Raw genomic sequence first — 24,102 nt, forward strand, 5'->3', positions numbered from 1 at the left:
AGGGATCCGAAGGGGTACGTGCACCCCAATGTTTATAGCAGCAATGTCCACAATAGCCAAACTGTGGAAAGAGCCAAGATGTCCATCGACAGATGAATGGATAAAGAAGATGTAGTATATATACAGAATGGAATATTATGCAGCCATCAAAAGGAATGAGATCTTGCCATTTTCAACAACGTGAATGGAACTGGAGGGTGTTATGCTGATTGAAATAAGTCAATCAGAGAAAGACATGTATCATATGACCTCACTGATATGAGGGAATTCTTAATCTCAGGAAACAAACTGAGGGTTGCTGGAGTGGTGGGGGGGGTGGGAGGGATGGGGTGGCTGGGTGATAGACATTGGGGAGGGTATGTGCTATGGTCAGCGCTGTGAATTGTGCAAGACTGTTGAATCACAGATGTGTACCTCTGAAACAAATAATGCAATATATGTTAAAAAAAAAAAAAAGAAGACGATAGTAGGAGGGGAAGAATGAAGGGGAGTAAATCAGAGGGGGAGACGAACCATGAGAGACGATGGACTCTGAAAAACAAAGTGAGGGTTCTAGAGGGGAGGGGGGTGGGGGGATGGGTTAGCCTGGTGATGGGTATTGGGGAAGGCACGTTCTGCGTGGAGCACTGGGTGTTATGCACAAGCGGTGAATCATGGAACACTACATCAAAAACTAATGATGTAATGTATGGTGATTAACATAACAATAAAAAATTTAAAGAAAAAGTAAAAGAAATCTTGTCATATGTTACAACATGAATGAAACTTGAGGGCATTATGCTAAGTGAAATAAGTCACAAAAGGACAAATTCTGTGCTTCCACTTATATGAGGTATCTGAAGTAGTCAAATTCATAGAAACAAAAAGTAGAAGGACATGTACCAGGGGCTAGGAGGAGGAAGAAACAGGAAGTTTATTAAATGTTATAGAGTTCAGTTTTGCAAGATGAGAAAAGCTCTGGAGATGTTACACAACAATGTGAATATATAGTTCAACACTTCTGAACTGGACACTTAAAAATGGTTAAGATGGTAAATTTTATGTTATATATATATTTAGCACAATTTTTTCAAGTTTTTATTTAAATTCCGGTTAGTTAATTTACAGTATAATATTAGTTTCAGGTGTGGAATTTAATGATTCATCACTAACACATACAACACCTCGGGCTCATCACAAATGCCCTCCTTTTTTTTTTAAAGATTTTATTTATTTATTTGAGAGAGAGAGAGAGAGCACAAGGAGGGGGAGTGGCAGGCAGAGCAGCAGAGAGAGAAGCAGGTGCCCCCGCGAGCAAGGAGCCCGATATGGGACTCGATCCCAGGACCCTGGGATCATGACCTGAGCTGAAGGCAGACACTTCACGACTGAACCACTGAGGTGTCCCGCACAAGTGCCCTCCTTAATACCAATCACTCATTTAACCCATCGCCTGTCCTCCTCCCCTCCAGTAACCCTCAGTTTGTTGCCTATAGTTAAGAGTCTGTTTTCTGGCTTGACTCTCCTTTCCACCTCTACCCCCCCATGTTCATCTGTTTTGTTTCCTAAATCCCACATATGAATGAAATCATATGGTATTTGTCTTTCTCGGACTTATTTTGCTTATCATAATATACCCTCTAGCTCCATCCACATCATTAGAAATAGCAAGATTTCATTCTTTCGATGGCTGAGTAATACTCCATTGTGTATATATACACCACATCTTCTTTATCCATTCTTCAGTCAATGGACAGTTGGGCTCTTTCCATAATTAGGCTATTGTTGATAATGCTTCTATAAACATAGGAGTGCATGTGTCTCTTCAGTACAGAGTGGCTGTACCAGTTTGCATTCCCACCAACAGTGTAAGTTTCCCCTTTCTCTGCATTCTCGCAGCACCTGTTGCTTCCTGTGTTAATTTCAGCCATTCTAACAGGTGTGAAGTGATGTCTCATTATAGTTTTGATTTGTATTTCCCTGATAAGTGATGCTGAGCATCTTTACATGTGTCTATTAGCCATCTGTATGTCTTCTTTGGAGAAATGTCTGTTCATGTCTTCTGCCCACTTCTGAACTGGATTATTTGTTTTTTTGGTTTTGAGTTTGAGAAGTCCTTTATAGATTTTAGATACTAATCCTTTATCAGATATGTCAGTTGCAAATATCTTCTCCCATTCTATAGGTTGCCTTTTAGTTTTGTTGATTATTTCCTTTGCTGTATACGAGCTTTTTATCTTGAAGTACCAATAGTTTATTTTTGCTTTTGTCTCCCTTGCCTCAGGAGACATATCTAGAAAGAAGCTGCTACAGCCTGTGTTCTCCTTTAGGATTCTAATGGTTTCCTGTCTCACATTTAGGTATTTCATCCATTTTGAATTTATTTTTGTGTATGGTATAAGAAAGTGGTCTAGTTTCATTCTTTTGCATGTTGCTGTCCAGTTTTCCCAAAACCATTTGCTGAAGAGACTGTCTGTTTTCCATTGGATAGGCTTTCCTACTTTATCAAAGATTAGTTGATCATACAGTTATGGGTTCATTTCTGGGTTTTCTATTCTGTTCCCACTGATCTATGAGTCTGTTTTTGTGCCAGTACCATACTGTCTTAATTGCTACACCTTTGTAATATAACTTGAAGTCCAGAATTGTGATGCCTCCAGCTATACTTTTCTTTTTCAGGATTGCTTTAGCTATTTAGGGTCTTTTGTGCTTCCATACAAATTTTAGGATTGTTTGTACTAGCTCTGTGAAAAATTTTAGCACAATTTTTTTTGACAGAATACCGAACTATATTTACCGTTTACAGTAGCAAAGGACAACAGATAATGTACAAATTGGTGAATAAGCAGAACAGAGCCAGCAGACATCCCACGCATGCCAGAACAGCAAAACACAAAGGAAATGCGAACACCTTCAGCAAGATTTCAGGCAAGCAAGAGATGACGGTCATGGTCATGCTCTGTGACTAGAACAAGGCAGCAGTGGGGTCCATACACAAAGACAGAAGGAAAGACAGAAGGAAAGGAGGACAAAGACAGAAGGAAAACTATCAGTTTAACTGGTACAGATCCCAAAACATCTCACAGAACTGAAATCATATACTAAAGCGTTAAGTCCCATACCTATTTGGAAAGCAGCACAGCCCAAATCCGTGAGGGCGACACGGAGTCACCTTTCCATGGGTTCCAACATACTTTGAACCAGGACTTTCACACAAAAACAAGTGCAAATTCAGCAATACTGAATCTTGCTTTTTTATAGAGAGACCACAATTAGAGGAGGAGAAATCTGAGGCCACACTATGACCAAGTGAGACGCATGGGGACTGCTTTCTTCTCTATTAAGGGGAAAGGCCCATTTCTGCAGCCCCAGGCTCCGGGCAGTGAGTGCTGATGCCCAAGGCCACGTTACTGAAGGACCTGCTTATTTTCCCTTTTAAAAAGCATTCCAGTATTTTCCCTTCAACTTTACCATATCCTGAAATGCAATATTTAGCATTTAAAAAACCTGTGCCATACAAAATAGTAAAAGTCTGTCTCCCATCCCCAAACCGCCCCCAAAACTTGTCCAACAGAAGCACCCCCACTGTGGTGCCGTGAGCTATCCACTGGAATAAGTGGTGCAGGGGCGGAGATCAACCCCTGGGGTCAGATCCCCATCTAGACTAAAAGTGGACATTCAGACCACAAGTTTGGGGGCAAAGTTAGAGGGGAGAAAAAACAAAAATGAAAGCAAAAACAAACCCAAAAACCCTCACAACTCACTTCACCCCAACAAAGACAAGTGTGACTGGCCCGCTTCCAGCTGCAGGCTCCCCCCTGCAGACAGAGTTCTGAGTTGCCCTCACAAAATGTCAAAGAGAGGGAGGTAATTTTGGTGACTGTCCCCAGGTTTCCGCAGACTCCGTTGTGATGGGTATGGTCACTTGTTCACTCTTCAGCAGATGCAGGGACGACACGGAGGGGACAGAGACAGCCGCTCTGCCACGAGCCCCCCGTCTGCTGCTGGAACACGTCGATGGTGTCTTCGTCCTCCATCTCCAGCTGTGCGGCGGTGTCTGTTTCGTTAACTGGCTGCCCATCAAACCTGAATCTAATCTGTCTCATTGATAAGCCCTGCCTCTCGCAGTAAGCCTTCATCAGCTTGCTCAGCGGGGTGTGTCCCTTGATTTTGAAGTGGACCACGGAACCGTCCTGCCCGGCCACCTTCAGGTTGATGTGGTCGTTCTCTGTCTTCACGCCCTCCTTGGGCTTCTCCTCGGACATGGCTGTGCGCGGCGGCGGGGAAGCAGGCAGCGCCGGAGCCCGCGAGTCAAGCTCTCCGCCCGCGGCTCTCCCGCCGCAACTGCTCGCGGGGCCGCGCTTTGCCCCCCAAATCCTTAGCACAATTTTTAAAAATCCTATTCTACCTAAAGTTCATTTGGAACATGTGCTCATATAATATGCTAATTTATTATGCATGAATTGCTATCCATTCCAATGCTGAAATCATGCTTTTTATCCAGGCTGGGACTAGGATAAAGGCAAGTGCCTCAGATGCAAAATTTAATTCGTTGTCAAAGAACTCAGTGATTATGATAAGTAATGTTTAATGCATTATTTTTAAAAACATCAAAATTAATGCTGAAAATCCCCTGATGAACAGAATTATCAACATTTAAATAAAGAGAAGATCAGTAAAAATGCCAAACCAAGCCATACTGATGCCTGAGGCCAAAAGAAAAATCAGTAATACTCATACAGGGTTAAACCTTTTTATCTCCATCGACTCTCAGATGACTTTGCCACAATCTTACTAATAAGACTGAATTCATCTGATCGAAACTTCATCCCATTTCCTCCTCTTCGTTCCTCAAATCAAAGAATCCACTTTTCCTTTACTTCTGTCTCCGAGATGTTCTCCCTGTAAGAATTTGGTGTATACTTGGACCCAACTTCTGTTCCAGTATAAGTCTTTCCCTTATTTTTGTTGATGGTACAACCACACTCCCAGATACTTAAGAATCTGAGTCTGAATCTGCTGAATATATCTGAATACATCTGAATCTAAGTCTTAAATCTGCTGCTGGTAAGTCTACCTCTCTGTCAACAGCTAGAACCATTAAATTGTAAATTCTATTTCTAATTATGGAATCTAACCCAATTCAACATTGCTGTTCCTGCTGACGCTCTCTCCTTATTTTACATAACAGCTGTGTTTGCAACCACTTTTACCAATACAGTTTTCAATCTACTGCCAGTTAAATATTGTTAAAGCACCTCCTTTACCATGCCCTTCCTTCACTACTACAGTGCAACCTCTGGAAGGAATTTTTCTCTTCACCTTTTTTTTTTTTTTTGGCAGGTGAAACAATTTTATTTCACAGTTGTCTTTAAAACCACAAAGACACTATGTTCTTCATATAAAAACATCAGTACAGATACCCTATACTTTCTAGAAAATGATTATATAGACCCTCTCCAAGAAAAATGCACACCATTATATAGTTTCAGACAAGCTGCTAGGGAAAAACACATCTGGACTGATTCCTAAGTATAGATTATTGTCATCAGTACATGTTCCTGCATTCTTACAGATTTGATAATAAACATACAGACTGGCTTTCTTTTCACTTCTGTTTCCCAAGAGCCAGCCAATTCTTCCATTAAATCTTCACTGTTAAGTAAAGCCAGAAATACTCTCCCTGCCTCTATCTGACTATGGAATTTTTGCACTAGTCACATGTGATTTAAATCTCTAGTTTTGATCTCATGCATTTCATCTCTTAATAAGAGATCGCTCAAAAAATTGTAAGCTCCCAAAAAACAAGGTCCATATATATACTTTCAATGTCAAGTCATGTTGACTCTTCCTGTGTGTGTGTGTGTGTGTGTGTGTGTGTGTGTGTGTGTATGAGAGAGAGAAGAGAAATGAATGAGCAAATAATCACTTTGAATCTCCCTATCTCATATTTACCCCACATTATAGATTATATAGCACTAGCCACTTAAGTGCTGTGGGCCCTGAGGAGAAAGCAGAGTAGTTCATGAAACTTCAGAAATAAAATGTCTCCCTAGGGAATTAAACATTTTGTTGTTGTTGTTTACAGGTTAGAAAACTAAAATGTTTTAAAATGTTCAACATGTTTTCAGCCCAAGGGAGATGCTAGAGTGCAGCCAAATATATTAACACTGTCACATTAAAATAAAGTGGATATTTTTCAAGCTTAGGATGATTATCTCAAGTATGCTTCTGAGAACATGACACAATTTTTACATTAATGTAAAGTAATATTCTACCAAAATATTACTTTGACGTATTATCACATAATACCCATGCTTATAACTATACAAACCAAAAATTTTTTATCTTCTACAGTAATAAGTGGGCTTATACTAAAGCTGGAGAACTAGCTTTTCTCATATCTCAGATACTCCAGAAAAAAAAATACTCCTAAAAAAAGAGACATCCAGAAAATGCCTTATAGACTTCCAATTGCAGTTTTAAGAAACAGCCAGTTATCTGACAAGTTTTCCTTGAGCTGCCCTACTGAGCACTCCTCCAGGTTGGGAGCTATGTAGAGTAAGAAGAAACCATGATTCCTGCTTTCAAAGAGCCTGCTGTTTGGGATGAACAAAAGCCTTATAAATTATGTAAAAAATAAAGTACAACATAACACACAACCCAGCACTAAATCACTTGCTTATAACTGCCCTAAGAATACAAATAAAGGTGACACCCACTGAGGGTTAGAGCTTCATAGCAAGTATTGTTAATATTTGGGGAAAAGAAAATAGGTAAGAATTCTATGAAAATATGGAGAGTAAACCAAAGCATAAATGGACACTTGAGCAAAGCAACACTAGGACAGAAAACAAGTGAATCTGAAAATTCAAGTGCAATTTGGGTCAATTCAGGTACTAAGATAAACAATAGAAGTAAGCTGGCAGATGTTTAGAATTTCCAAATTATATATGCTTTTCCTTCATTTAATAATTATTATTATAGAAAAATATATTAATAATATAAGCAAATATTTAATCTGTTCTAGCAAAATTTGACTCATGAAATCTGGCTATATTTGTTGAGAGTTAATTCTGAAGTCATTGAAATCCCCTAGTCTTAGGGATATAATCATTCATACATTCATTATTTCATTCAAGCAATATTTTTAAATGCTTGCTATATTCCAAAGGGGGGCCCAGGTATGAATGCATTTAAAAGCTCTCCAAGAAATTTTTTTAAAAGATTTTATTTATTTTGCTGAGAGAGTGAGAGAACACAAACAGGGGGAGCAGTAGAAGGAGAGGGAGAAGAAGCAGGCTTCCCACCGAGCAGGGAGCCCGATGCAGAGCTCGATCCCAGGAGCCCCTCTCCAAGAAATTTTTGAAATGCAGTGAGGATTCCCTATTTTAGGGAGGTACAGGTTTTCCACTTGAGTGTGCAAGAATTGAGCAATAAACTTGTTGAAACTGCAACATTATGGCTTTTCCTGATGCTAAATAAATCCCAGTAATCTGCAATATTAAGCAGTTCCAGCCCCTCTGTTTTAGATGATTAAACCAAATTCCACATTGAGAATATGTCCCTAGGACCAGAACTGAGTGCAAAAGCAATTCCACTTAAGGCCATGATGGAATATCTGGAACTAGACTTACTCTCTAACCATATACAATTAGACAACTGGGAAAAATAAATAAAACAACTGTTTTTCAATATCAGCTAACAGCGGTGGCAAGACTTATCCCTTAAAGAAGAAAAATGGAAAAGGTGAGCCCCTTATTTACCCTGGCTTTATGCCTAAAGATGCTTTCTGAGCCCTGGTGCACAGAGGGGGATCCCAACTACAGCACAGAGGTTTGACTTAATTAAGAGATGGGGATTGGAGATGGGAAGGGCTAGGCATCTGGAATTTGTAAATAAAGTACCAAAAAGGAGGAAATTTTAGAGAAAGCACACCAGCAATCTGAATAGGACTCCCATTAAGTCTTTCACTTAATATAAATCTGCTTAGGGTTAAACTCCATACCAAGCAAAGGAAAATCAAAGAATAACTATAATCTAAAGTATTCTGGCCTCATACATTGCTGAGAGATATTAAAATCCCTACTATATCAGAAAGACCTCTCACTGAACACATAGGAATTCAGTACTGAATCCTAAAAGGCCATGCCTCTATAATGTTACTCTAGTCCTAAAGTAAAGGCTATTTTAGAACTACAAAGACAAAAAAGTAAATCAACTTTTTTTTCAAAACAACTTTAACACTCTTTAAAGGAAGACAACAAAAACCAGCATTCACAAGTGTAACATTCATATCTTCAAAAAGTTACAAGACATGAGAAAGGTAGCAAAACAGGACATAGAACCCAGGGCAATATTATTCAGGAGAAAGACAAAAACAAAGGCATAATGGAATTAACAAACAAGGACTTTAAAATCAGTATTACATATATGTTCAAAAATTTAAAGCAAAATTTGAACATAATGAGATAAGAAATGGAAAATATAAAAATTATTTTCTAAAGACACAAATGGAATTTTTAGAGGTGAAAAATACAAGATTGGAAATGAAAAACTCATTTGGGTGGGATTAAGAGCAGATGAAAAACTATTGAAAAAATGACCAGTGACCTTGAGCACATGGTAATAAAAACTATCCTAACTGAAGCACAGAGGTAAAAAATGATTGAAACCTCTGTGACTTGAGGTAAAATCAAGTAGTCTAATATACTTAATTTTTAAAATTTGAATATAGGGACGCCTGGGTGGCTCAGTCAGTTAAGCATCTGCCTTGAGTTCGGGTCATGATCCCAGGGTCCTGGGATCGAGTCCCACATCGGGCTCCCTGCTCAGCGGGGAGTCTGCTTCTCCCTCTGCCTCTGCCTGCCACTCCCCCTGCTTGTGCTCTCTCCCTCTCTCTCTCTGACAAATAAATAAAATCTTAAAAATAAACAAATAAATTTGAATATAGTTGACACAATGTTACATTAGTTCCAGGTGTATAACAGCAATTCAACTTCTCTACATGTTATGCTATATTCTCCACAAGTGTAGCCATCACCTGTCACCAAACAATGCTATTACAATATCATTGACTATATTCCTTATGCTGTGTCTTTTATTCCTGTGCTGTATTCATTCCATAGGTGAAGGCCTGTATTCCCCACTCCTCTTAAGCCATTTTGCCCATCCCTCCACCTTTCTTCCCCTCTGGCAACCATAAGTTTCTCATCTGTATTTATAGGTCTGATTCTATTTGTTTATTCATCTGTTTTGTTTTTCAGATTCCACATGAGTGAAATCATATGGTATTTGTCTTTCTCAGTCTGACTTATTTCATGTAACATAATATTATCTAGGTCCATCCATGTTGTCTTAAATGACATGATCCCATCCTTTAAATGGTTGCATAATATTCCAGTACGTGTGTGTGTGTGTGTGTGTGTGTGTGTGTGTGTGTGTGTGTGTGTACATATACAACATCTTTATCCTTTCATCTATCAATGGACATTTAGGTTGCTTCCATATCGTGGCTATTGTAAATAATGGGTCAATAAATATTGGGGCATATATAGTTTTTCAAATTAGTGATTTTGTTTTCTGTGGGTGAATATACAGTAGTGGAACTGTATGGCATTTCTATTTTAAACTTTTTGTGGAACCTCCATAAAGTTATCCATAGTGGCCCCATCAACTTATATTCTCACCAACAGTGCATAAGTGTTCCTTTTTCTCCACATCTTTGCCAACACTAATATTTTGTCTTTTGATTCTAGTCATTCAGACAACATAAGGTGATATTTCATTGTGGTTCTATTTCATTTGCATTTTCCTTATGATTAGTGATGTTGAGTATCTTTTCATGTGTCTGTTGGCCACCTATATGTCTTCTCTGAAAGAGTGTCTTTTCAGGTCCTATGCCCATTTTTTAATCAGATTGTTTGTGTTTTTCTGGTGTTGAGTTGTAGAAGTTCTTTATATATTTTGGATATTAACCCCATATCAGATATATGATTTTCAAATAATATACTTTTAATAGGAGTTTTAGATGAAGAGGAGAGATATAAAGGGGCATTAAAAAGTTTTGAAAAAATTATGGCCAAAATTTTCTAAATTTAATAAAAACTATAAACTCAGATTCAAAAGTTTAGTGAACTCTAAGCTACATAAACAGAGAATATGAGATCAAGTCACATCATAATCAAACTGTAACAAAGCAAAAACCAGAAAAAAATGTCTGAGTAAAAGAATCACTTCTTATAAACAAAAATAGTTTGCCAACTTCTCCTAAGAAACAACATAAGCTAGAACACCATGAAATGGCATTTTTTGAAGTGCTAAAAAACAAAACAAAACAAAAAACCCAAACCAAATTTGTTAACTAATATTATATTGGTGAATTCAATTTGCTACTATTTTGTTAAGGATGTTTTGCATCTGTATTTATAATTAATATTGGTAATTTTTTTTGTAGTGCCTTTGTTAGGTTATAATAAAAGGATTATGCTGGTTCCATAAAACAAGTTAGTGTTTTTTCCTTTTTTAATTTTTATTTGCATAACATTGATATTTCTTTCTTAGAAGATTGATAGAATTTGCCCATGACTTACAGTTCTCTTTGTGGAAAAGCTTGTGAAGATATAATAATCAAGATGGTATGATAGTGGCAAAAACTATAGGCATAGTGACACAGGAACAGAATATGGTCCAGAAATAAGCATACCTATTATGGACAATTGATTTTTGACAAAAGTACCAATGTAAAGTGTCAGTGGGGCTAAGGTAGTCATTTCAACAAACTGATCAACACCATATATATGTGTGGGGGAAAAAAACCCCACTTGATCCTTACATTATAAACAAAAATTACCTTGAAATGGATCATGGACATAATGTAAAAGCTCTTACTATAAAATTTTAGAAGAAACTCACTTTGGAGCAAAGACCTTATTATTATTATTATTATTATTATTATTATTATGTTAATCACCATACATTACATCATTAGTTTTTGATGTAGTATTCCATGATTCATTGCTTGTATATAACATCCAGTGCTCCATGCAGAATGTGCCCTCTTTAATACAAGACTGTTGAATCACAGACCTGTACCTCTGAAACAAATAATACAGTATATGTTAAAAGAAAAAGACCTTATATATAGGTCACACAAAAAGCATAAATGATAAGAAATGGGAAAATCTGACTTCACCAAAATTAAAAATTTCTGTTCTTAAAAAAGATGAAGACACAAACCATAAAACTCCCAGAAGAAAGCATAGATGAAAAGCTCTTCTTATTAAAGATTTTTAAAATTTAAAAAAAAAATTTTAAAGATTTAATTAATTTATTTGACAGAGAGAGGGACAGTAAGAGAGGGAACACAAGCAGGGGGAGTGGGAGAGGGAGAAGCAGGCTTCCTGCCGAGCAGGGAGCCCAATGCGGGGCTCGATCCCAGGACCCTGGGATCATGACCTGAACCGAAGGCAGACGCTTAACAACTGAGCCACCCAGGTTCCCCTTAAAGATTTTTTTAAGTAATCTCCATACCCAACATGGGACTCAAACTCATGACCCTGAGATCAAGAGTCACAGGCTCCAGCAACTGAGCTGGCCAGGCACCCCAGTGAAAAATCTCTTTGACATCAGTCTGGAGAGGAGTTTGGATTTGACATCAAAAACAAAGTGAAACTACATCAAATTAAAAAGTTTCTGCACAGAAAAGAAAAAAAAAACAGTTAACAAAATGAAAAGGCAACCTACAGAATTGGAGAAAATTTGCAAATCATATACCTGTTAAGAGGTTAATATCCAAAATATATAAAGAATTCTATAATTCAATAGCCAAAAACATCCAATTAAAAAATGGGCAGAGGATCTGAATAGACATTTTTCCTAAGAAGACATACAGATGGCCAACAGGAACATGAAAAGGTGCTCAATATCACTAATCATCAGGGAAATACACATACAAGGGATCAGGAATTTGGTTTCAGAATTCTCATAGATCACTGGAAGCTAAAATGAAGAAACAAACGCCTCCAAATTCTGAAGGAAAATGATTTCCAACTTAGAACACTCTTCTAGTCAAAATATCAATCAAGTGCAAGGAGACAATAAAGGCATCAAATTATACATGAAATTTCTCAAAAATTTATCTCCTTTGCACTTGTTCTTGAAGCTTCTGGATGCTGCATTCCATCAAAACAAGGGAGTAAATGAACCAAGTCATAAATACGGATATTGTAAGCAGTAGACCATTAAAAGAATACATGAGTAGACAGCCCAGACCCCATTTTACCCCATAGAGTTGCACCAGCACCCCACATTTAGCTCCTATCTATAGGCATGAGGGTGGGAGTGTTCTATAGGTCCAGCTGAAAAAAAGAAGGAAAAATGCTTTCAGATTGATCTATCTGGATCTATATGCATTTCAGATAGTTCAAGTCAGTATATATGTGTAAGTCAAAAATGAATGGCAGCTGAATTGTAGCCACATGCAAGGGTGGCTTTGAGAGACAATGATAAGGAAAACATTCCCAACGGACAGACTTTAAATGGTGCATCTGGCATCCACTTTGTGGAAAGAGAAGCTGGCTGAGATGAAAACTGTACATAAATTTCTGGAACATGACCAGAAGCCTGGCCAGCTGGCCAGGAATGTGGAAGGAAAACACTGGAATATTGGACACAAAGACTTCTGAAGTGGAAACATATGGGTGGACATATGGTAACATGCCCGAAGTGCCAAGAGTTTACTATCACATATTAACATATCTTAGAAAGTACCTGTCATGGAAGAACCACCGAACAATGAACTTGCCAGTTGATATGAGCCATATTTTCCCATTGGCCACCCCAGAACTAGCATGATGAGCAAACAGATTTGCCACAGTGGTAGAAACCTAGGTTTCATATTGGACCACCAGCATGAACCCCATTTAATAAAGCCAATTTAGCCACTGCCGTGTCTCAATGTCCAACTTGTCGGCAATAAACACTAACACTGAGTCCCCTATATGGCACTTTTCCTCAAGTAGGCCAACTCATTGCTTGGTGGTAAGTTTATTCTTTTTGGCCTCTCCCATGCTGGAAAAGCAATTCTTCCTCACAAAAAAATACACTTGCAGGTATAGTCTCACTGTCTCTCCCTGTAGAACTTGAGCCAGGACCATTATCCATGGGTTTACAGAGTGCCAAATTCACAAGCCTAGAATCCTGCAAAACAAAGCATTTGACCAGGGCACCCATTTCACAATGAAAGTGTTGAAAAAGTAGGCCCACATTTATGAGATCCATTGGTTTTGTGACATACCATACCAGTTGCTGTAATAAACATTGGAGTGACCCTGCTGAACCTGCAGCTAAAGCTCCAGCTCAGAGGCAATAGCTTCAAGAATGGTAGAATACCCTTCAGAATACAGTATATGAACTACAGCTAAAAACTCTATGTGGCTATTTCTCTAGAAGACACTGTGTGTCCAGGAACCAAAGGGTGGAAGTACCAGTAGTTCCACTCACCCTCACTCCCAATGACTCACTGGGGGAATTTGTGCTTCTCATCCCACATCTCTGGTTTCTGTACAATTAGAGGTTCTGATCCTTAAAAGAAGGGTGAAACCTTGCCAAAAGACATAGTGAGGGTCTTTTTGAACTATAAGCTGAGGCTGTCCCTTGGGCATTTTGAACTTCTCTTGCTTGGAAACCAGCAAGTGAGAAAGGGAGTCAAAATCTTGGAAGGAATAATTTACCTTGATCACAAAGAAGAGGTAGTGCTGCTTTTACAAAGTGGGAAAAAAATGTGTAAAACTCAGTTGATCCACTTGAGTCTCTCTTGGGACTCCTTTGCCCAATTATAACTGAATGGACACATGCCTAAAAAGTGAATAGTTTCCAAGAACTGAGATTCTTCAGGAATGACAGTTTGGCTCACACCAACAGGTAAGCCAACAAGACATGCAGATAAAACCTAAGAATGAGGAGGATTTAGAATGGATAGTGGTGGAGGGAGACAGTACTGGTGTGGGCCCCAAAACCAACCTCAATGACAGAGTCTGCAGTTAGTTCACTAAGCCCTCTCTTCTAAGTTCCCCTTCAAAAGAAAGACCTACGTGGAGCTGCTCGATGAACATCTATGGAACAATAGAACTACAATGTCTAAGGTGTGGATGGTGGTAGTCATAGAGGTGTGCCACTCAGATCTCTTTTCAGGAAAGCACTTGCTGTGAAAAGAATAGTTAACTTCCAGGTGTAGCACCGTCCATATCCTTCTGCTGCAGGCCAAAAAAATTTTTTAGCCAGAAAGCTAGGGTAAGTGTAGAACTCACCTTATTCATTCCCCTTCTCTCAGTGAGCACAGTCTTTCACTGCTGGCTGTCCAAAGTCTGAAAAGAGCTGTCTTATTCCATCCAGTTTTTTAGTTGTTTTACAGAGAAGAATAATTTCTATACCAATTGATCTGACTTGGTTGGAAACAGAAAGCCAGTGAAATTTTAATGCTATATTTCATAATAGCTTCCTCAGAAATCATATTATGTCTAAATGCATTCAAATTATAGTACAGAAGGAAATCCCCAAGTATTAAGTCTACTTTAGTTGCTTTGATTCAGAGAATCATGCATATAAACTCTAAAACATTTCTTATCCATAAGCCTATAGTTAGATGAACATTAGGATAATTTGAACACACCATACCATTTTGTTATTGAAAATTATTTGAATAAATCCTGCTGTTAATGTAATACCAAATAATATCCTCAGCTTAAAATTTTACAGAAATACTTGAAATTACACACATATACCTTTTTTAGAATGTATGTATCAAAGTTTTTAAGAAAATGCAAGATGAAACCAGAGAGGGAGACAAACTATAAGAGACTCTTAATCTCAGGAAACAAACTGAGGGTTGCTGGAGTGGAGGGGGGTGGGAAGGATGGGGTGACTGGGTGATGGACACTGGGGAGGGTATGTGCTATGGTGAGCGCTGTGAATTGTGTAAGACTGATGAATCACAGACCTGTACCCCTGAAACAAATAAATATTAGATCTTAATAAAAAATAAAGATAATAAAAAATTAAATTAAATTTTAAAAAAAGAAGAAAATGACCCAGTTCAAATTGATTTACAAGTCAACCAAATATCAGCTGAAATTTTTTTAAAGGATCATAATGGCACACAATAAGGTTAAATGCAGCCCTAAGAAATTGCAATGTTGGGCGCCTGGGTGGCTCAGTTGGTTAAGCGACTGCCTTCGGCTCAGGTCATGATCCTGGAGTCCCGGGATCGAGTCCCACATCGGGCTCCCTGCTCAGCAGGGAGTCTGGTTCTCCCTCTGACCCTCTTCCCTCTCATGCTCTCTATCTCTCATTCTCTCTCTCTCAAATAAATAAATAAAATCTAAAAAAAAAAAGAAATTGCAATGTTGTTAGACCATTAAACATCATATAACAGAAAAATTGATTTGGAAGGATATCTAAAGACCACCAACTTAATATCTCTACCTTATTTTTATTTTTCAATGTTTTGAGGTTTTCAGTTTTTGACTTTGTGTTTAGCTAGGAGGTTGTGAAACATCCAATCAGAAATTGATAGCTAGACAATATTTTATATAAAAACCCTAACAGGATACCTGGATGGCTCAGTCAGTTAAGCGTCTGCCTTCAGCTTAGATCATGATCTCAGGGTCCTGGAATTGAGCCCCGCATCTGGCTCCCTACTCAGCAGGGAGGGGAGTCTGCTTCTTCCTCTCCCTCTGCCCCTCCCCCCTGCTCCTGCTCTCTCTCTCTCTCTGTCTCTTGCGCTCTCTCTCTCTCAAAACAAACAAAAACCAGCCCTAATAATGTAAGGTTATTATAAATGAATAAACTAAGTCCCAAAGTATTTTCAATGATTTGTATAATTTGACAAACATAGTAAGTAACCCAACTAAAACATTTGACCCCTTGTCTAGTGTCTTTTCCTCAATTACTATACTGTCAAAACAAAACAAAAACAAGCAATGTCTTATGTAACAAACATTTCCCTCAATAGATTCTTGGAACCAATATCATAACTTAAGATATCTGCTTCTCATTCCTTGTTTCAAAACAAATACTGTCTTAACAGAAGTAGTAAAAAATTAAACTTCCTCTTTTCCTTTACATCCAGATGTTATTTCCAGACAATAAGATTTGCTAAGTGAAGGAATTTGAAAAAGCAAAGTATACTTGAATTCTAGGTGAAAGTTCACAAAAAGTTAAAATAAAGATAAACTTGTATTATAATATTACTATGAGATAATCTTACTGTTGTAAAATATGGATGGAAGGAATCCAAATAAAAAGTACACAATGAAAGAGATTTGAAAATTTATATAAATAAAAATTGTAGGTTATTTTTTAAATTGACATTAGAAGCTTCTGACATTACAATAAAGTAAAATTCATTTTGAATTTAACTGAAGTTAATATTTAACCATCCTTACATTTAGCCACGATTAGACCTGTTAACATAGATAAAAACAGAAAACTCAGTTTACTATGGCTCAATTTATTTCCCTTCCTTGTAATTCTGTTGGAATTGTTTGAGCCATTGTATATTAAAAATTAGCTAAGATAATCAATTGATTAACCTATTGATAATGTGGTATGTTTGTACAAGGTTCACCAAGTCAACAAATTTCTTGGGTTTAATATTGAATTGTACTATATTTTATCAACTCCTATGATTCCATTCTTTAACTTGATCAAAACAAGTAGGTAACAATGTGATCGTATAATTTTTAAGTGTTGTGAGAGTATCAGCTTATTCAAAAGTTGTTTAGGCTTTAGTATTTTGTCAAATTTGACTGTTTCAGTTTAAATTTATTTCTTTACACTCAAATTAAGTAAAGGAAGCTCAGCACTTATGAGAAAAAGTCAAGTTTACAAAGCAGGAGGATTTGTTATTGTAGTTAATGTTTTGCATTACTTAATGCAATTACCGTTTTCTTCCCTATCATCTTTTTTTGTGACCCAATATCCAGCACGATGAGCACAGGACTGTCCTCTGGACTGACTCATTTGTAAAACGGAGACAATAAAAGGAGTTGCACTATAATGTTTGTGTGCTTATTTTTTTTTATAAAAAGTTTATTTTTATATCTAAAAATGCATTCACATTTCGGAGGGAAAAGGAAAACAAAAGATAGGAAGTATACTCATATTTGATTCACCTGTTCTTTTATTCCCTTCATATATTGTATTTGTTGTTTTTGTGATAAATAATTTAAATACATTAAAGCACCTGGATATTAAGTATACAATTCAATTGGTAACAAATCTGGTAAATGATGTTGATAATAGGTAAGCACCCATTAGGGGTCAGAGGTAAATGGGGAATCTCTGTCTCTTCCTCTCAATTATGATGTAAACCTAAAACTACCGTAACAAAATTAAGTCTTCAATAAAATTTTAAAAGAAAGTCAATTCACAGACTCAGGTTTCAGCTCTGATACATCAAAATCTCCGAAGTTGTCACTCCCATCCTTACAACAAGAAAACTCTGAACAACTTTTCTTGGACCCATCATAGACTCAAGGTTGCATGACAGACTGCTATTCCAAAATATAAAGAGAGGAAAATACAGAGACAGAAGTGAGATAGAATTATCTAGAACAAAAGCCCCTGGAGCCATAATTGGAGAGGAACACCTAAATAGTAATTTAAATTGCTTGTTAGAGGCTGAGTGTGTGTTAGCATGTGAATGAAAACATTCTGAGGTCTCACAGTAAATAGCCAAATAAAATCTTATGTGTCTGGCATGGCGAGAAGAAAAATAATCATTTTGAAATATGTCCATACCCATCCCCATAATGGGACTTTCTCTTTAGGATATAAGTCCAGAGCCTCATTTCCCCAAAGGGGAAGGGCATTTACCCAACTCCATCTCCTTCTAGATTTCCTATCTCTCCTCTAGCTTGAAGTGGTTCACAATGGCCAAAGCTGGAACAATTTAAGCACTGAAATAAATAATTATACTAATGAATTAAAAGCATTGAATAAAATAAAAATTCATGAGTTTATACTGATATCAATAAATAAATGAACAGGTAAGTGGTAGACTACAACTATAAATGTAGAAAGAATAATGAAATTTGAAATAAATAACTGAACAAGTAAATGGTAGGCTGCCAACTATAAATGTAGAAAGAATGATGAAATGCCCATCATAATGGGAAGATATGAGGTAAACAGAGTAAATGTTAATAACTGTGCCACATAAATACAAAGCATTATAAGAGAATATGATGAAAAATTGTATGCCAACAATTTGAACAACCTAGAAGAAATGGGTAAATTCTTAGAAACAATAACTTCCCAAAACTGAATCAGGAAGAAATAGAGTTTTTGAACAGATGGATTACCAGCAATGAAATTGAATCAATGATCAAAAACTCCCAAAAAACAAAGTGCAGGACCAGACGACTTCACAGGTGAATTCTTCCAAACATTTAAAGAAAATGTGGTCCCTATTCTTCTCAAACTATTCCAAAGAAGAGAAAAGGAAGGAAACCATCCAAATTCATTCCATGAAGCTAGCATTACCCCAATACCAAAACCAGATAAAGACACTACAAAAAAAAAAAAAAAAAAGAATTACAAGCCAATATCTCTGATGAACATAACTGCAAAAATCCTCAACAAAATACTAGTACACCAAATGCAACAATACGATAAATGAATCATTCATCACATTCAGGAGGGACTTATGCAGGCATGGTTCAATATTCTCAAATCAACAAATGTGATACACCACATTAATAAAAGAAACCATATGATCCTTTCAATATATGCAGAAAAACCACTTGCAAACTACAATATCCATTCAGGATAAAAACCCTCAACAAAGTAGGTTTAGGGGAAATATACCTCAACATAATAAAGGTCATCTATGAAGAACCCACAGCTAACATCATACTCCAACAGGAAAAACAGCGAGCTTTTCCCCTAAGATCAGTAATAAGAGAAGGATGTCCACTCCCACCACTTTTATTCAATATAGTATTCTAAATCCTAGCCACAGCAATCAGATAAGAAATAAAAGGCATCTAAATTGTTAAAACAAGTAAAACTGTCACCATTTGCAGATGACATGATACTATTTATAGAAAACCTTAAAGACTTCACCAAAAAAACTAGAATAAATGAATTCAGTAAGGCCACAGGATACAAAGTCAATATACAGAAATCTGTTGCATTTCTGTACACCAATAATGAAGCAGCAGAAAGAGAAGTTAAGAAAACAAGCCCTTTACCATTGTACCAAAAATAATAAAATACCTAGGATCAAACTTAACTAAGGTGGTGAAAGACCTATACTCTGAAAACTATAAAATACTGAAGAAAGAAATTGAAGATGATACAAACAAATGGAAAGATATTACATGCTTACGGATTGGAAAAATATTGTTAAAATGTCCATGCTACCCAAAGCAATCTACAGATTTAATGAAACCCCTATCAGAATACCAACAGCATTTTTCACAGAACTAGAACAAAGAATACTAAAATTTGTATGAAACCACAAAAGACTCCAAATAGCTAAGCAATCTTGAAAAGAAAAACAAAATGGGAGGCATCACAATTCCAGTTCAAGTTATATTACAAAGCTGTAGTAATCAAAACAGTATGTTACTGGCACAAAAATAGACTCATAGATCAATGGATCAGAATAGAGACCCCAGAAATAAGCCCATGATGTTATGGTCAATTAATCTTTGACAAAGGAGGAAAGAATATGCAATGGGAAAAAGTCTCTTCAACAAGTGGTTTCAGGAAAACTGGACAGCTACATGTGAAAAAATGAAATTGGACTACTTTCTTACACCATACACAAAAATTAACTTGAAATGGATAAAAGACCTAAATGTGAGACATGAAACCATAAAAATTCTAGAAGAGAGCACAGACAGTAATTTCTCTGACATTGGCCATAGGAATATTTTTCTAGAAAGGTCTCCTGTGGCAAGGAAAACAAAAGCAAAAATAAACTATTGAGACTACATTAAAATAAAAGTCTTCTGCATAGCAAAGGAAACCATCAAAAAAAGTAAAAGACAACCTACTGAATGGGAGAAGATATTTGCAAATGACATATTTAATAAGGGTTTCATATCCAAAATACACAAAGAACTTATACAACTCAACACCAAAAAACAAATAACGCAGTTTAAAAATGGGCAGAAGAAATGGACATTTCTCCAAAGACAAACAGAGAGCCAACAGACAGATGAAAACATGCTCAACATCACTCATCAACAGGGAAATGCCAATCAAAACCACAAGATATTACCTCATTTAGCCACCTGTCAGAATGACTAAAATCAAAAACACAAGAAACAAGTGTTGTTGAGGATGTGGAGAAAAGAAACACTCATGCACTGTTGGTGGGAAAGCAAAATGGTTCAGTCACAGAGGAAAACAGTATAACGGTTCCTCAAAAAAATTAAAAATAGAACTACCATATGTTCCAGTAATTCCACTACTGAGTATTCCCCCAAAGAAAATGAAAACACTAATTCAAAGGGATACGTGCACCCTGATGTTTATCGCATTATTTTCAATAGCCAAGATACGAAGCAACCCAAGGGTCCTTCCATAGATTAATGGATAAAGATGTGGTATACATACACAATGGAATATTACTCAGCCATAAAAAGGAACGAAATCTTGCCATTTGCAACAACATGGATGGATTGGAAGGGGATAATGCTAAGTGAAGTGAGTCATAGACAAATACTGTATGATTTCACTCATATGTGGCATTTAAGAAATAAGTGAACAGGGAGAAAAAGGAAACAAAAAAATAAACTTTTAAATATAGGGAACAAACTGGTGGTTACTGGTGGGGTGTAAAATAGGTGAAGGGGATTAAGAGTACACTTATTGTGATGAGCACTGAGTGAGGTATAAAACTGAATCACTATATTGTACACTTGAAATTAGTATAACACTACATTAATTATACTGGGATTTTAAAAAATAAATTTTAAGAAAAATATTAACAATTGTAGAGTTTGGATGAAAGATATACAAGCATTCTGTGTGTTATTCTTGCACTATTTGTGTGTGTGAAATTATTTCAAAATAGTATAAAACAGTATATTGAAACTATTACAAATTGTGTTGACTCAAGGAATAAAAAGAGTTCAAAATTAGGAAATATATGCACATAAAAAGAAGTCAAGTATATTTAAAAGAGAAAATTTATCCACACAACAGCATCTCGATAGATCTGATAAAAAATTTTAAACAAATGGATGTTCGGCAATATTCAACATCCACATCTTTAAAATTCACTCAATTCTACTCCTGAAACCAGGAGAATTACGCTATATGTTAACTTACTAGAATTTATTTATTATTTTTTTAAAAGATTTTATTTATTTATTTGACAGAGACAGAGATAGCGAGAGAGGGAACACAAGCAGGGGGAGTGCGAGAGGGAGAAGCAGGCTTCCTGCCGAGCAGGGAGCCCAATGCGGGGCTCGATCCCAGGACCCTGGGATCATGACCTGAGCCGAAGGCAGACGCTTAATGACTGAGCCACCCTGGTGCCCAACTTACTAGAATTTAAATAAAAATTTGAAGCAAAATAAATAAAACTACCTTGGTTAAGTGGAAATAGAAGCTACATACTTAATATAATAATGTACCATATAAAGGCAAAATTCAGCCTTAGGTGTATACTAAAATTAAGGAAAAAAAAAAAAGGATGTGAGCAAAGGGGGAGGGGGAGAGGGAAAGGGAGAGAGAATCTCAAACGGGCTCCACACTGAGCAGGGAGCCCTATGCAGGGCTTGATCTCAGAACCCAAGATCATGATCTGAGCTGAAATCAAGAGTCCAAGGCTCAACTGACTGAGCCACTTAGGAACCCCTTGAATCCAAATTTGAGTGCAATACTTCTGTATGTGTTCATATCTCTGGCTTCCTCAGCTCAGTTTATTTCATTTGTAAAATAAGTTTTCGTCTGTTTGTCACCTTCCAAAAATGTGTTAAAATTCCTCAATAACTCCAAGGTCCCATCCCACGTTTACTATGGGTTTATTTTTCTATGTGTTTTCAAAAATGATGAATGGATATATACAGGATAACATGGATTTTTGTTTAGGCATTTAACAAATGACTACCTTAACTTGAATGGTTTTCTTATTATCTCTATTTGCTTCTCTAGATAGTAATCATATCTTATAAAATATTTTTCAAAATCTATTTTTCTTGTAATATTGAAGAGCCAGTATTTCTATATGTAAGCATCTGTGTCTATCTTAGGCAGGATGGAAGTCTTGGACCACTGATAAAAAGCCTGTCCTAGACCATGGCCTCAGAAGACTGGTGAGAACAGAGAAGGGTGAACAAAAACAAAGTAAAAAAGATAAGAGGCCAACCTCCTACTAAAGACCTAACTAAAATTCCAAATCACATAAGGAAATCTGATAAGGCAACAATATAAATAATTGTAGCTTGCGAAACTCAAACAATAGAAAAGAGACTTTAAAATAAGTATGCCTGAAATTCACAGAGAGGTCAACATGAAATATTAACACTACCTCTGTTACAAACTGATGAAAATGTTAAATAAATGAGATAAAAAAGAAAACATAGTAACATAGCCTAGCAGGAACTAAACTGTGGCTTTACTAGAGTGTTAGTACAGAAGGAGAAAGTAAAGAATTTCGCTTCTGGAAGGTGAAAGGAACCAAAACAGCACAGCAAGAAATGGTGGAATAGAAGGAAGCCAGAAGTGAGACCATAATATGTTAAAGGGTGAATGAAAAGTCTTGGGGTGCCTGGGTGGCTCAGTCAGTTAAGTGTCTGCCTTTGGTTCAGGTCATGATCCTGGGGTCCTGGGATTGAGTCCCATATTGGGCTTCCTGCTTAGTGGGGCGTCTGCTTCTTTCTCCCTCTCCCCCCTGCTTGTGCTCACTCAAATAAGTAAATAAATAAATAAATCTGTAAATTTTTAAAGAAAGGTGAAAAGTCTCACCAGATTCCTAGGATACTGACAGCAGCTAGACAGGCAGACAACACGCAGTTCACCTTTTAGGGACAGAGCCAAACGACTTGCTGTTTCGATGAGGGCCTCGGTCAGAGCCCTAAATCCCCACAGGGCCGGTAATGCCAAGCCATGATTATTTAGCATTATTGTGCTCTGTAAAGAGGAATTTACTAATCAATATCCTAGCAAGATAGTTCATTTTACATTTTTAGGTAATTGCTTCTTGTAATATTACAAGAAGCAATAAATTAGTAATGTCGACAAACAAGGACAAATGACTAGATGGCAGGTACACAAGGCTTGCTGGACGGGCATGCACTGGGGAAAAACTCTGCAAGTCAGGATCAGCAGCAAGCTTGCATGGCCTCCACTGCCTGTCACAAGACTGGCAGCGCAGGGCCACCTGGCAGGACCAATCATCAACATCCACCAGGGGGGAGCCCAACGGCTGGGCCAAAGGGCTTCCAGAGAGCTCCGTAAAAAACCCTAATCATCCCGCTGATGTTATTGCACGTTGTGATATCATATCTATACAGTGTGAGAGAATGTGGATCCAGCTGCTCCTCCTGACACCCCCACATTTGCATTTGGAAGGGTAACCAGCCCATGCTGGGTGTGATCAGGGGCTGCGGTCCCACACCAGCCGTTACTGCCGAATGTGACAGAAGCAAGCTGCAAGATTTACCATGTCAATGTTCATGGCTAGGTATGGGCTAGCCTCCTTCCTTGGCACTAACAGGGAGCTGGAATCCAAGTTGTGTGGTTAGCCAGAGTTTGCTGCCCTAAACGGTTGGAGCCAAAAGTAACCTATGGTGGCAGAGTGGAGCGGTCCCCAGAGATGCCTGATGGTCTGTTCTGCAGGGCACGACGGAGCGAGCCAGGGACTGCTTACACCTGAGACAGACTACAGAATGGCACAGCATGTACCAGAGGGGGAAGTTCAAGTCCAACATAGAAGGACAGCCTCACAGAGCTTCCAAGAGTGTCAGCTGTATGCAAGGCGATCTCAGCAGCAAGTACCTGTGCTGGATTTCCAGGCAGAAGAGAGACAGGCATTCTTAGCTGAGACACCAAGAGATGGTTAAAGCAATATTGGAACAGTGTTAGCCGATTTCCAAGTGA

General features: G+C 37.5%; 2 pseudogenes; one reads left to right on the forward strand and one right to left on the reverse strand.

Moving 5' to 3' along the window:
* Positions 1 to 3,737: 3,737 nt before the first annotated feature.
* On the reverse strand, positions 3,738 to 4,244 carry LOC114206799 (small ubiquitin-related modifier 3 pseudogene; annotated as a pseudogene).
* On the forward strand, positions 4,243 to 24,065 carry LOC114206710 (SNRPN upstream reading frame protein pseudogene; annotated as a pseudogene).
* The last annotated feature ends 37 nt before the right edge of the window (positions 24,066 to 24,102 follow it).

This window comes from Eumetopias jubatus, unplaced genomic scaffold, assembly GCF_037043125.1.
Source record: "Eumetopias jubatus isolate StellerSeaLion01/CBP00866 unplaced genomic scaffold, mEumJub1_p1.0 scaffold_2, whole genome shotgun sequence".
Taxonomy (NCBI): Eukaryota; Metazoa; Chordata; class Mammalia; order Carnivora; family Otariidae; genus Eumetopias; species Eumetopias jubatus.